The sequence below is a fragment of the Panthera tigris genome, chromosome A2 (genome assembly GCF_018350195.1).
Source record: "Panthera tigris isolate Pti1 chromosome A2, P.tigris_Pti1_mat1.1, whole genome shotgun sequence".
NCBI lineage: Eukaryota > Metazoa > Chordata > Mammalia > Carnivora > Felidae > Panthera > Panthera tigris.
The window spans coordinates 29,132,373-29,147,288 of NC_056661.1; the positions used below are offsets into that span (position 1 = coordinate 29,132,373).

At 42.2% G+C, this 14,916-nt stretch overlaps 1 protein-coding gene across 4 annotated transcripts in view; it reads left to right on the forward strand.

Moving 5' to 3' along the window:
- PTPRG (protein tyrosine phosphatase receptor type G) overlaps positions 1-14,916 on the forward strand; it is a 710,659-nt gene that overhangs the window by 61,437 nt on the left and 634,306 nt on the right. The window lies entirely within an intron of this gene.

Here is a 14,916-nt window from a genome sequence, read left to right on the forward strand (position 1 = left end):
TAAAGCTTGCAACTGACATTACTTTTGTGGTCTCTGGTAAGAGAGAAATAAAAAGGGTCATGGTTTGCTGTAGATTCTTTTGAAGGCACATGGAGTTTGTGAAGTGATAATAAATGGTGGATCTCAGTTGTTCTGGAGGCTCTCCAGGTCGACCAGTGTTGTAAGTGTGCCCGTCTTTGGCTTTGGGTTCCTTTTCCCTTCAGGAGCTGTTCTGTCGGGCTGCTAAGGAGCACCATGCCAGGAGCAAAACGTTGGAAAACAGTTGGAAGGTGGATGGAGAACAGCAATTTCAAGTAATGGACAGGAAATCATAGGATTGCAGAAATTACTCAGGCTGCGGTAGTGTGCCCAAAGATGCTGAGTAGGGCTGGTGACTGAGGCGTGCATTTAAGTGGTATTTCTTGGCCACAGGGCAGTGGGAATTGGTCAGCTCGATGTGTGCTTTAAATGGATGATCTTATTGGTGGGAAAGAAATGATGGGGTGAGAACTGTAGGCTTGCTTCCTGCACTCTATTCCAGATCTTTTTTATGGAGTTGTTGGCCGGGGCATTTTTTGAGATGGAGAGGTTGGCATGATCTTCATTCTGAAGAAGTTTACTTGAGCTAACTCAATATGAACAAAGTCCAGTATTTATGGTGTTCTGCCTTTTTATATGAACAGGAGAGCCATATAGAAATAAAACATACATATTTTTCTTCAGTGTTTTAGGTTAATACCTGGTTAATACTTTAGCATTCCATGCTTTACTATTAATAGCAAGTTTTTTTCTTAGTCATATATTTTGTCCTGTCGTCCACCCCCAATCAGAAAAAAATGTTTACTGTCTTTCTTTCAAGAGCTCTTTGGGGGATCTTTTTAAAGATTGGCTCAAGCTGAAGGAATTTTCCAGTTCAGTTGACATGCTTTGCAGTGTTTGTGGTTTCACATGGCTCAAAATATTTATCATCTCAAGTTTCTTTGACAACAAGGGTAGAAAGAAATATTAGCGTCCTTTCCCCAAAGTAGTATAATAATTGTCAGATGCTTAGAAAATGTATCTTAATGAGGGAGGAGGACATCCTGCCATTTGTAACAACATGGATGGACCTTGAACACGTTATGCTAAATGAGATAACATCAGACAGAGAAAAACAAGTACTGTATGACATCACTTATATGTGGAATCTAAAAATTCCCGAAACCTTTATCTCCGTTACTCATCCTGACAAGTAATAGCCTTTAGAGCATGGGTACTACTATGTATAAGGAAATTAAATCAACGACTTGTCTATGGACACAAGTATTTATCCAGAAGTTTTAAGAACCAAGTACATGAAAGTTAACTCATGCCATTTCTTTTTTCTGATTCGGCCCTTTAACCATATTATACTGCTATCTTATAGGTTGTTCCTTCTTTGCTGTTTTTTTTTTTTTTTAATGTTTATTTATTTATTTTGAGAGAGAGAGAGAGAGACAGACAGACAGACAGACAGACAGAATTCTTAGCAGGCTCCTTGCTGTCAGCGCAGAGCCCAGTGTGGGGCTCAAACTCAGGAACCATCTCAGGAACTGTGAGATCATGACCTGAGCTGAAATTAAGAGTCAGGCCCTTTACTGACTGAGCTACCCAGGTGCTCCTGGCTTCCCTGCTTTGTTTTCTAGATATTTCTGTGTATCCTTCAGAGTGGGTAAGGACTTAACCAGGGAGTTCTGCAAACCAGATCAAGAGCAAAGGATTCTATAGATAATGTAAAACATCATCTATGGCCCTTGTATCTTGCATATGGCTTCCCTGAAACTTAACTGTTTTCACAATTATTTTCCTTAAAGTCTGTGAGTTCTATGGAGAGGCTATTTGTATTTATTTTTGTTTTTTGCTTTATTTATTTATTTTGAGAGAAAGAGAGAAAGCGCAGGTTGAGGAGGGGCAGAGAGACAGGGAGACGCAGAATCAGAAGAGGGCTCCAGGCTCTGAGCTGTTAGAATAGAGCCCGACGCAGGGCTCGAACTCCTGAGCTGTGAGATCATGACCTGAGCCAAAGTTAGACACTTAACCAGCTGAGCCACCCATTTGCCCATGGAAAGGCTATTTTTTAATCTGCATAGCACAGTAGTTCTCAATCTTTGCTCATCAGAATTGTCAGAACCATCTAGGACTCCTTATAACACAGATTGCTGAGCCCTCCCCGCCAGAGGTTCTGATTCACTAGGTCTCTCTTGGGGCCCGTGAACATTTCTAACCAGATTACTATTGATGTTGATACTGCTGGCCTGGACCACACTTTGAGAACCACTCCTCTGTCAGCTGACTAAAACTTAACAAGTTATACGAGCAGCTTACTCCACACTGCTGTATATCCCTCAGAACAAGTTGTTCATAATTTTTCAGTAGATAGAGTGATAAACTAGTAATCTCAGGTAGGAAACTGATTCCCACACAGAACAGAGGATCAGAAGAGCTTAAAGAAACAGACTGCAGGCTTTGTCTTGCCCTCCAGTCCTCTTAACCAGTTCTTTGGAAGGGAGAGGAGGAAATAGAAATTCAGACTTTTAACTTTGAAAGAAAAAAGGAACTTCCGATTTTCTGTGTCTTCTGCCTTGAGTCATTAGGTACTTCTATGTGTTTATCAAAAAGACGAAAACTAATTTTAATTTGCATTAGTTTGGTAAATTGGATATTGTGCAGTAGGGATTAGACTTGGATCATAAGCCCTTTTTGGGAACCGTTAGATTTAAAATAGTTGTCTGGGCCTACATGTAATCAAATTAATTCATTGGTGTTCAATAAGATAATTTTACATTTTGTAGTATGAAAAACTTTAAATGAGTAAGGCAAACTCATAAAAACAGAGAGTAAAATGGTGGCCACTAGAGTATGAAGGGGGAGTGTGGAGGGTTAGGGCAGGTGTTTAAGGGTACAGACGTACACTGTGTAGAAAATAAGCCTTAGAGTTAATGCACACTGTAGTGGATATGGACAATATCATATTGTAATTAACAAATTTGCTAAGAGACTAGAACTTAATTACTCCCACCACTAAAAAAAGAATAAGTAGTGTAGTAGAGGTGTTAATTATCACTACAATTATTAATGGTAATCATATTACAGTATAGAAATGTAAAAAATTACCATCTTGTATGCCTTAAGTTTATGTTATTTTTCCAAAATATTTCAGTAAAAAGGAAAATGTGTCTTGAGGATCTCCTTAATTCAAATCTTGAGACTGTTTGGGGCAGGTACTGTTAGTTACTGGGTTGAGGAATCCAGGTTAACGGTTCTGGTTTGACTGCCTTGAAATTGCATTGTGGGAAAAAAAAATGGGCGACAACTTTTTGCCAGATGTAAAGATCCCCCCAGAGTTTGGTGTGTGAGTATATTATTTTCTAAAAATTGCATTTGTTATATACAAATACATGTTGCCAAAGTTTTCCTAAGTCCCTTGTTTTTGAAAATAGTCTAAGTTCTATAAGGGTGTTTATTTTACTCACATGTTGAGATTTTTGAGCAGTAGCGAAAAGGGAAATTGCAAACACATGCAAAGCTTCCCCGTTTTCAGTGATGTGGGCACTGGCAGTATAGATAGGAAAAAGATAAGGAAACTCTTTTAAGAGAACTTACAATCTAGTGACAGAGATGGGCATGTAGATAATCAATTGGAGTAAAATGATGTAGATGCTCTGATTGTGGTGTGGAGTGGGGACAGTGGAAGCCAGTAAAAGGCAGTGATCAATTCTGCAGAGGTGAGATTTGAGTCTACTGTCTAGAGGAAGTTATCAGATACACAGATAATGCTCATAATACTGAATGGAAAGTGATAAGTGTAAAAGTGCTCTTTGTTTCTAGAGAAAGAAATTCCTTCTGTTTTAGGCAGTTAGGGAAGGCCTGAGTAAGGATGATAATTTTGCTGCACTTTTCAGCAGCAAATTCCATTTTGCAAAGAGTTTTCAAATGTGTCATCTGGGAGGCAGTTGAGATAATAATCGGTATTGGTTCAGAGAGGTAGGGTGACGTACCCACATTCACACAGCAGGTGATGACACAAGCATGTGTTGCGTTCAGTGTTTCTGACCATTTATTCCACAAAGAAGCCGAGTGAGCACATCTTATCACTTCCTTTCATTCCTCCTTCCTTCCCTTAACCACTGGCTTCCCAGCACATATTAGGATAAAGCTTTCACTCTGGACCCTAGCCTGCAAGGTCCCACACGATTTAGGCCCCTGTCTCCCCCCACCACTGCCCCTGCCCAGCCTGGGACTGGCCTTGGCCGAGCCCCCTTGCTTGCCCTGCACTCTGGCTGTTTCGAGAACACACTAAGGTTGTTTTCAGCCCAGGATTCTTACATATGCTCTGTAGTTGTATAGAAACCAACCACACAGAAACCAACCCCCCACCCCACGCTCCTTCTTGATTTTGGTTTATTGTTAGAATATTACCACCTCAGAGAGACTTCCTTGGCCTCTGCATCTAAGGCACACCCCACCTTCCCATTAGCCTCCACCTCTTTTCTTTGTGTTACTTGTTGTGAAATAATAGCATCAGAAGTCATTGGTTTTTTGTTCCTGTTTGTTGTCTCGTATGCCTAACCAGAATGTGAGTTTCATGGAGGGAGGCAGTAGGGAATATTTTTATACACTGCCATTTCTCTAAAGCTTGGGATATAAGTAGCACTTGATAAGTATTTATCAAATGAACAAATGTGACTTTAAGTGCTTAAAGAGCAATTGAGATACTTAAATTGATATAGTTTTCTGAGAGCCAGAAATGAACATCATTGGAATGACTATAATTTCCCAGCGTATAGGTCAGAGATCTGGAATTTATTTGAGACAAAGCTGATGTGAAACGCAAATTTTAATTTCATTCTTGGATTGTTCATTGCTAACGTATAGAAATATGATTGATTTTTGTATATTCATTTTGTATCCTGCCACCATGCCGAACTTCAACTCTGAATTTTTAGCTCATGTAGGTTTTTTGATGGATTCCTAAGAATTTTCTATATACAAGATCATGACATCTGCAAACAGAGGTAGTTTTACTTTTTCTTTTGAAATCTGGATGCCTTTTATTTCTTTTTATTACTTAATTGCCCTGGTTAGAACCTCCAATGTAGAAGTGGATAGAAGTGGTCCCCAGAACAGAAGTGGTGAGAGCAGACACCCTTACCCTGTTCTTGATGTTATTGGGAAGACGGATAGTCTTTTACCAGTGATGGTGATGTCAGCTTTTGGGTTTTTTAGATGCCCTTTATTATTAGGTTGAAGAAGTTCCTTTTTACTCATTTGTCAAGTGTTTTTATATGAAAGTGTGCTGGGTTATTGTCAAATGACTTTTCTGCAGGAAAATAAAGTTTTAGATTAAATTTTTCTGTTTTATTTATTTATTTATTATTATTATTTTTAAAAATTTTTTTTCAACGTTTTTTATTTATTTTTGGGACAGAGAGAGACAGAGCATGAACGGGGGAGGGGCAGAGAGAGAGGGAGACACAGAATCTGAAACAGGCTCCAGGCTCCGAGCCATCAGCCCAGAGCCTGACGCGGGGCTCAAACTCACAGACCTCGAGATCGTGACCTGGCTGAAGTCGGACGCTCAACCGACTGTGCCACCCAGGCGCCCCTATTTATTATTATTTTTAAAGACATCTTATTTTTTTTATTTGAGAGAGAATGAGTGGGGAGAGGGGCAGAGGGAGAGAGAGAAAAAGAATGAGCTGGGAGAGGGGCACAGGGTGAGAGAGAGAGAATGAGTTGGGAGAGGGGCAAAGGGAGAGGGAGGGAGTCTTCAGTTATTTCTTTGAAAAAATGTTTATTTTGAGAAAGAGAGAATGTGAGTGGGAGAGGGGCAGAGGGAGAAGGAGAGAGAGAGACAGAGAGAGAGAGAGAGAGAGAGAGAGAGAGAGAGAGAATCCTAAGCAGGCTCTTTGCTGTCAGTGCAGAGCCCAACTTGAGGCTTGATCCCACGAACTGTGGGGTCATGACTTGAGTCAGATGCTTAACCCGCTGAGCCAGCCAGGCGCTCCCAGATCTTTCTTTTTAAAGCACAGATTGCAAGGCAGAAGGTTTCTTCTTGACCCCCATGCTGGAGATGTTTGGGAGTTTCCGCCTTTCTTCCGTGAGCTCCCTATGTATTTGGAGAAGCATTTGTCAAAAGGTGAACTGTCTGAGAAGGAAGCCAGTGACTGTCCTCTTGGAACAACTCTGATGACAGGATGTTTCCCTGTAAGTCTCAGGTACAAACTGCTGGAATGTGATGCCGTACCTGACACGCGCACCATTTCCGTGTTTGTTTTGCGGGTGTAATACTGTCAACGCACTGTTGAATGAGCTGATTTCAAGCTGTTGATATAGTTCAGACCTTGGCAGTTCTCTAATCTCCTTGAAGCTTTAGTGTTTGATTGCATTCGTTTGCCCTGCAAATAGTCAACGATGTAAGTGATCTCAAAGTGAGAATATATCTAAAGCCTGTATTTATAATAGACAAGGTTCGAAGGAGAGCTGAGACCTTGTAAAATACACATATGGACTTCGTGAGCATGTAATGAAGACTTAACTTCCACTCGTTGGGGCCTGTCAAACAGCCATATTACAAGCATGATTTGGTGGCATGGGACTTCTATTCTTGATGTTAAAATAACATCCAGCAAAGGGAGTTGGTGGAAAAACAAGCTGTCAGCTAGGAAAATGAAGGGTAAGTAAGGTGGGATATCCCTAAAGTTGTATTGTGTTAATTTAGCAAGTTCAGAACTTTGAAGCATATTGGTTTTTTCTTGGGAGGGTCCTACTGTCCAATATTGTACTATACCTTCACAAAGCTATGAAAATAGCACTGACATTTCTTGGAAGTTTTGGATATTTATTGGCAACAATGTATATGCTGGGGTCTCTGTTTGGGAGAGGGTCCTGCACCCCCCCCCCCTTTTTTTTTAATACTCATTTTTGAGAGAGAGAGAGACAGAGTGCGAGCAGGGGAGGGGCAGAGAGAGAGCGAGACACCGAATCCAAAGCAGGCTCCAGGCTCTGAGCTGTCAGCAGAGAGCCTGACTCGGGGCTTAAACCCATGAACCATGAGATCATGACCTGAGATGAAATCGGACGCTCAACCGACTGAGCCACCGAGGCGCCCTGGGTCCTGCCCCTTTTGATCAGTGAAAGAAAGCTACTGGGTGGTATTTTAGTTTTAGTTGGAAGTTACTATTTTCTGTTCCATGTGGTGTCACTAAAAATGCTGAGATGCTATGGCTTTGGCTAGTAAGAGCCAAGAGTCCAATGAGATCCAATGAGGAGGGCCTCATCATTTTGTTGTTGAATCTTACCAATTAGGCTGTAAAGTATTGATTTATGTTAATATTACTGACTCCATTATACAAGACAAAAAGCTGAATCTTGTGCTGATGGCTTCCCTAAGGGCATTTTATGAAATGGTAGAGAATGGATTTGATTGCAGGGAACCTACCGCCACATTTTGTGCTCTCATACATATCCCAATGCAATGATAAATTTTTCAGTTACTTAACTGTCATCTGTGACAAATATGAGCATTTTAGTATCTTAGAGAAAGTCTTTTTGAACTTTTATCCCACAGGTGAAATAAGTCCCTTTGGTTGTTTTCTTCACGAAAAAGTCAGGTGGTCTCTGCTTGAATGCTTCCAGCACTAAAGAGCTCACTACTTCACGTTGGCAAACTTTTTTTCTTCTTTTTTTTTGTTTTTTATTTTTAATGTTCATTTATTTTTGAGAGAGAGAGTGGGAAAGGGGCAGAGAGAGAGGGAGGCAGCTGTCCGTGTAGAGACCCATGTGGGGCTCGAACACACAAACCATGAGATCATGACCTGAGCCCAAGTCTGCCACTTAACCAGTTGAGCCACCCAGATGCCCCGTGTTGGCAGACTTTTTCCTTGTTCTTCCTTATTTTGAGCCAATCTGAAGGTCAGATCGTTTTCCTAGAATTACGGTATACAAGATTCTCCTGCTTTCCCAAAGTCAGGTACTCAGAGGAACCTTTGGTAAGCTGACATGGCATAAAGCCAAGAAGCAATTGTCATTAATTATGTGGAAAATTTTTTGAGCATTCCCAGACCCCCCAAAAATTATCTTAGGTTTTTCTGATACTTTAGGACACATCTTGCTAATGGATGCACAGAATAAATCGAGAGAAAGCACAGATGCTCGCAGACGCATTTCAAAGCTATGGCGGTTTGATGCTGAGTTGCTGAGTGTAGTTCAGGGAAGAGCTTGGTGGGGCCGCTCTTCAGCCTCCGTAAGGCTCGCTGCGGAACAGACTCTGAATGCTATTTTCGCTTTTCACCTTTTTCTTTTTTTATAAAAGTGAAAATCCTCTTTGGATTTCTTTCGGTTAGTAAAAATAGGTACTAATGCAGGTCTCTTTTGAGAGCAAAGTGGTGTAAGGCCAACTTCTAAAAAGCAGGATATATCTATATTGCTATCTCTGTTTAAACATACAGGCAACTATGGGGCGCCTGGGTGGCTCGGCCGGTTAAGCGTCTGACTTTGGCTCAGGTCATGATCTTGCGGTTCATGGGTTCAAGCCCTGCGTCGAGCTCTGTGCTGACAGATCAGAGCCTGGAGCCTGCTTCGGATTCTGTGTCTCCCTCTCTCTCTGCCCCTTACCCACTTGTGTTGTGTGTCTCTCTCTCAAAAATAAATAAACATTAAACATACAGGCAACTAAATGCTCTAGATGTTTTCTTTTTGTTTTGGGGAACAGCTTTATTGAGATAGATTCATCTACCATACAGTTCACCCATCTAATATCCACAGAGCTGTGCAACCATTGTAAGAATCAATGTTAGAACGTTTTCAGCACCCTCAAAAGAAACTCTATACCGATAACAGAAACCTCCCCGTTTCCCCTCAACTCTCCCTAGCCCCAGGCATTACTAATCTGCTTACTCTTTTTATAAGTTTTCCCATTCTGGACACTTCATAGAAATGAAATCATACAACATGTGGCCTTTTGTGACTGGCTTCTTTCACTTAGCATAATGCTTTCAAGCTTCATTCATCGTCTATGTATCAGAACTTCATTCGTTTTTATGGACAAATAAGAATAGTCCACTTATGAATATACCACATTATGTTTATGCATTCATCACTTGATAGACATGGGAGTCATTTCCATTTTTTGGATATTATGAATAATGCTGGTATAAACGTCTGTTCCAAATTATTTCCAATGGAACCGTCTGGTGTCTCCCTGGTCCTGCATTGTATGTACTTGGTGGTTAATCTGAGTCTCATATTTTACATGGTAAAATCTCATGTTGTTACTTTTAGTCCGGCTCCACCTCACTGGATGTTTGGAATTTGGTTTCTTTGATCTACTGTGTGATCTGTTCATTCCAACCTTGTACACTGGGTCAGTTGATTAAATCTCCACTGAATCTTTACTGAAATCCTAGATCAAAATGCTGTTCAGTATAGGGTGGCTTCTCGGCCACGTGGCTTGTTACTGTGGGGGAGGCAGGGCCACCTCCTTCCAGCCACTGGTCTCTGTACAGTTTGGGGACTAACACACTTTCATGTTAGTATCAAGTATTTTAAGTCATAAAAACACTTTTTAAAAATTTCTGCCATCACCCAGATGGTCTGGTGTTACAGGATCATTTTTGTCATTTTCTTATCTCTTGTGAAGTTCGTTAGTTGTTTCATGTTCTAGCTCAGACCAGAATTTGAATTCTGGCTTTGGCACTAACTACTTAGTGCCAGAACGACGTTGGGCACGTTACTTGAAGTTCAGTTAATTTTCTCATCTGGAAAATGAGGATAATAGTAGCACTGACCTCATAAGGTTGCTGAGAGGGTGGAATGAAGACAGAAATCCATGCAGAGGACTCGTCGTGGGCCAGGCACACTGGTGAGGGCTGTATTTCAGGGAAGAAAATGGAGGCCAGGGAATTTTCTGTGACTTTCTCAGTGCCAAAGCTAGAGTGACATGGATCCAGTCGAACACTTCCTGTTCCTTTGGTGCCTTGTTCCGGTTTCAGTTTCTGAAGGAAATGAAGCTCTTTGTGATCTTGGAGCACACACCTGTGGAACTTGAGATTTCTTAGGAATTGACCTGGCTCTGCCCTGCCTCTTCCTCAGCATTTCTGTGTGTGAGTTTATCATTGTTGGCCCTACGCCACAAAGATGTCAGTCACGTCTGAAACTGTGCTGGTCACCCGATAGAGAAAACTGCACAGGAACACAGCCCAGCCCTTTGAGGATCTGCCTGCCTAGCTGATGGTGATAAGTGACGATAGCCATCTTATCATTCAAGTCTGTGAATTATTATTTATTTAGACTGGAATAATCTCGTTAAGAGAACTGTGTGTAATCTCTGCATCATAATCAGATTTCAGTTTATCACTTGGAGCTGTGACTCAGTCTTGTGGAATTTTAAGGACATAATTTAAAGAAAACATTCCTGCTTGCTTTTTTAGAAGGGCGTTTGTTGGACTTACATTTGTCAAACCTTTAGCTACTATTTTCAAAGTTGTGGTACCGAGTTATTATTTCCAGACATTCACATAGCCTGGCCCTTTGAGGCCTTAGAACAACTGAAAAGGCTGAGGGAAGAGCGGCATCTGATTACTAATTCTCTTCAGATACTATTATGGAACGGATAGCTGATGTTTTTTGTATTCAAGATGAAGGATATTCAAGTCAATATTTGTATGTCATTATTTTCTTTCTGTTACGCTGAGCAAAATGTCAGCACTGTACCAAAGACCAGTGTTTCTCAAATTTATGTATAGACATCTTATCAAAGGGAGAAGCATCTTGCAAGAACTCTGTGAATTTATCCAGGCCCCACAAACACAAGATATTTCAGTTTTGTTGCATGAAAGTGTCTTTTGACTGCCAGTTATCAGGTTTTTTGCCTGGTTTGTATTGGGAATATTTTATTTTTAGTTATTCATAGAAATAAAAACAAATCTTGAACTTTTGACTTTTGAGAAGACTGTACTGTTCTTCTAATTCCGTTTTGAGAAACCTTGCCCTAGAGGTGAGCCCACCGGTAGGAAGTGAGGGAACTCTGATGGTCTCCAGGAGGTTGTAGTTTGTAGTAGATTGATAAAGTTCTAGATCAAATCGTATGATGCTGTCTTCTGAGATTTTGTTTGCTTGCAAAGATGCAGATAATTTTTTAAAAATTACATATGTGTAACATATATATGTGTAACTTAAATATATGTGTGATTTGTCAACTTCAAATATTAGGCAATCTTATTTAGAGTGGACATGCATGTTGTTCTTTAACACCTGGTATTTGTGCTATACTGTCCTTGTGTTTTTTTAAAGTTTATTATCTTTTAGTGATCTCTACGCCCAATGCGGGGCTCAAATTTATGACCTCGAAATCAAGAGTCACACGCTCTTCCGACTTAGCCATCCAGGTGCCCTGTCCTTGCATTTTTTTTGCCTTGGCCCAACCTCCTTGAACTACACCGTTGCTTTGTCACTTTCTGACATGGCTTCTTACCTGGCACCTGCCTGTCCTATTTGTGGCTTTGGGACCACTTAAGAAGGAGAAGATGATGACTCAAGTGTGTTACCTGGATGTGTACTTACCTGTGAGTGCGGAAGCTGTATTAGTTTCCTAGGGGTGCCACAGCAAAACATCAAACTTACAAGGAGAATCTATTCTTTACCTCTTTTTCCTTCTGGTGGCTATCGGTATCCCTGGACCCTGTGACTCCATCTCTGTCCGGTGGTCGAGCTGCCTCTGCCTCTTCTGCCTGTCAAATCTCCCCTTGGCCTCACTCTCCTAAGGATACTTGTCGCTGGATTTAGAACTCACCTGGATCATCGAGGATCAATATCTCCTGTTAGAATCCTTAACTTAATCACACCGAGGCTTGTAAAGGAGTGTTTGCTCTTGACCATACAACGTGGTGTTCGCAAGTTCTGGGCATTAGGACATAGACTTTCTCTCTTTTGGAGGGGGGAGTCAAGGGTCACTCTTTAGCCCCCTACTATAACCTAAAGCTCTAGATTTCTTCTAGCTGACACAAACACCAGTGCAGAATGCCGGATGCTCAGCAGTCTCAAGAGCTGCCGCTTTGCTTTCCAGGAAACTGGGTGATATACTGGTCTGTTGCATCCTTCTCTGTTTTTTTGTTCAGTAAAAACTTGGCACGTACCAGGCACCGGGTAGGCGTGGAGGGATACCCTTCAAAGCATTACAGATGCCATGTCTGTCTTTAATTGGGTTTGCATTCCACTGGAGACTTTCAGTGCGTTCCTTCTTCTTTGAACTCTTACCACCTGCTAACCCGTATGGACGTCTCTCTCCCTCTGTCTGCCCTCTCAGAGAGTCCTGCCCAGCGTCCACTGTTGACAGCTTCGTTTCTGGTTGAGCACTTTATGTGAACATGAAAATTCATAGCAGCCTTAGTGGAGGAAATGAAGCTGATGTGGTTGGTGGACAAGGGACAGCCATCACTGTCTCGCCACTTGCCCAAAATGAAAGCTACCCTCTGGAGAACTCAGAGTAGAACATGGGGTATGTGATATGACTGTATTTCCAACACTAAAATGGGCTATATCTCTTCATCGTGTACTGTAAGTTGATCATCGTCAGCATGACCGTCACTGTGGTCGTCATTCTCTTTGTCTTTATCATTCTCTTCCTCCTCATGATCACAACTTGTAGAGCATATTTGAAAGCTCAGACCCTGTGCCATGTATGTTTTGTGCATTACCATATTTGATTCCCTTACAATTCCCAAAGGGAGCTCCTGTTATCATTCCACTTAACAGATGAGGCAAATGAGTCCCAGAGGAGAGGTTACCTGTTTATATTCCTGTGGCTAGCCCACGTCTGAGCTTTTTGATCCAGAGCCTGAGTTTTGCCAGTAAACAGCCTGCCTCTTCACTCATCCTGCACTAGGGGCTTTCAGGTTTTAAGGAAATGAAGGCTAACAACAGACGGTAGTTATTTGAAAGGCAGTGCAATGATGTATTCAAGGTCCATTTGCTTTGGGATATTTCATGTCTCGTCTGGTTTCTTCCTAGTTCACTTTCAGAATATAATGGATCTGGAATGAACAGGGCCCCAGTGTTTGGAGTTTCTTTTCTCTCCCTTCACTGCTTTAAATGGGAAGGTCTTTGCGGATCAGAGGAGAGGTTAATGGATTGCGTGGTGTCCCTCAGTGTTTGGGGGTTTCCAAAGAGCTTGCTATGGAGATGTGGGGAAATAAGGGGGGTGCTCTGCTAGCTTTGACGGGAGGAGGTCCAAGCAGGTTGTTGTCTGATGAGGTGCAATTAGGGGCATATTTACAGAGAAGGATCTGAAGCTTAACTGTTTGGTCATCTCCTTGGAGTAACCTGTTGGCTCTGAAATACCCCTGGTTCTAGTGGAATGAATGGAATTACTTTCCTCCTTCAAATAGATACAGAACACCTACCGTAAAGCATTGTTCTTGGTGTTGGAGATACAGCAGTGACCAGAAATAGCTGAAATCCCTTGTGTCCAAGGGCGCTCATAGAAGTGGGACAAAATGGAAACCAAAGGAAAGCAAGAAGCCACGGCACATGGTTATCCTGTGGACTACAGCTGTGGCGTGAGTAGTTTGTTAGGCAATGGTTATTTTTATTAATGTGGGGGAGAGAAATTTTACAAACGTTCATTTCCCCTTGCTTTCTTTATTAATGTATTTTTTAAAGGAAAATCCCTGAGTTAGTCCTGACTCTCATTTAGGTAAATGTTTCCAATTCATTTAAAGCTTATCAGCTTCTGTGTTTTGCACCACTGCAGATGGGTTTGTGGTTCTGTTTAAAAGCTGGGCCAGGAGTACTTATATAGAAACTTAATCCGGGTTTAGAAGTGTCAACAGATGCCTCATGAAATCTGACAGGGATTAAGAAACAAAAGTAATTTCTTTGTTTGGTTTGGGGAAGGGTGGTACCCAAATCTAGGTGCTTGGTCATGAGCGGTAATTTCAGTGCTTATGCCTTTTAGAAAAATTAAAAGCAGGGAGTAAACCTTTCCTGCTACAGAGATCTGAGATTTAGAATGGATGGGTCTAATTTTGTTTTGCATTTATATTTAATGGTCCAGGTCTCTTTCCCGTGGGCCAGTGCACATTTAGCTACTGAATGCATTCTGAGGAGACCTTGCCGGCAGTAAGGAGGTCTTCCCAGCCTCCCCATCTGGAAGCCCCAGAGGGAAATCTGGCGCAGTGACTGGCGGGGCCATGCAAGGCTTACCTGCGGACTTGCTTCCGCACTCTCCACTCGCCTGGATTGTTTATAAAAATCAAAGGCCCAGGCAGAAGCCCAAGTGCCGACCCTGAGTTATTAAATCGGCTCTTCTGGCCGTTTTTTTTTTTTTTTTTTGTTTTGTTTTGTTTTGTTTCGCAGCCACAGAGCTGCCCACCAGCCACAGACCCTGACCCCGTGCTGTGGTGTGTGCCTTTCTCCGCCTCGGGCCGTCAGCCTTCCAATTTGTAAAGCCATCGTTAAATTGAGTTCAGACTGTTGATTCCATTTTTCTCCTGCACAGTTTGTCAGTTCTCTCCGCTTTGCTGCCTGGTGTGAGGACTTTCCTTGGCCGGCCTCGGGGGAACTTCGGTTCAGTTCCCTGATGCCCGCTTCGGGTTTGGGGGCAGCCCGCGGCCCTCCGCTGGCGTTGGGAAAGTAACCTGGGCATGCGCAGTGAGGTGGCCTGCCACTCCCACGACAGGTGCCCCTGTGCCAAGGGCGCTGCCAGGTAAAGGGCGGTCTGAGCTCTCTGGAGGCTCCACTGTGTTGGCCTTGCTGCACTTTGTACGGATCGGGCCCTTCCTGACCTGGGGAACTCTTGAGCTCCAGATCTGGCTGGAAAATAAGGAGGCTTTTGCTTGTGGCTTCTGGTTATTCTATACGTAGTGGAAGCTTAAATCTACAAGCATGTATGTATTTAAAAATTAAGAGTAGCTTTTGATC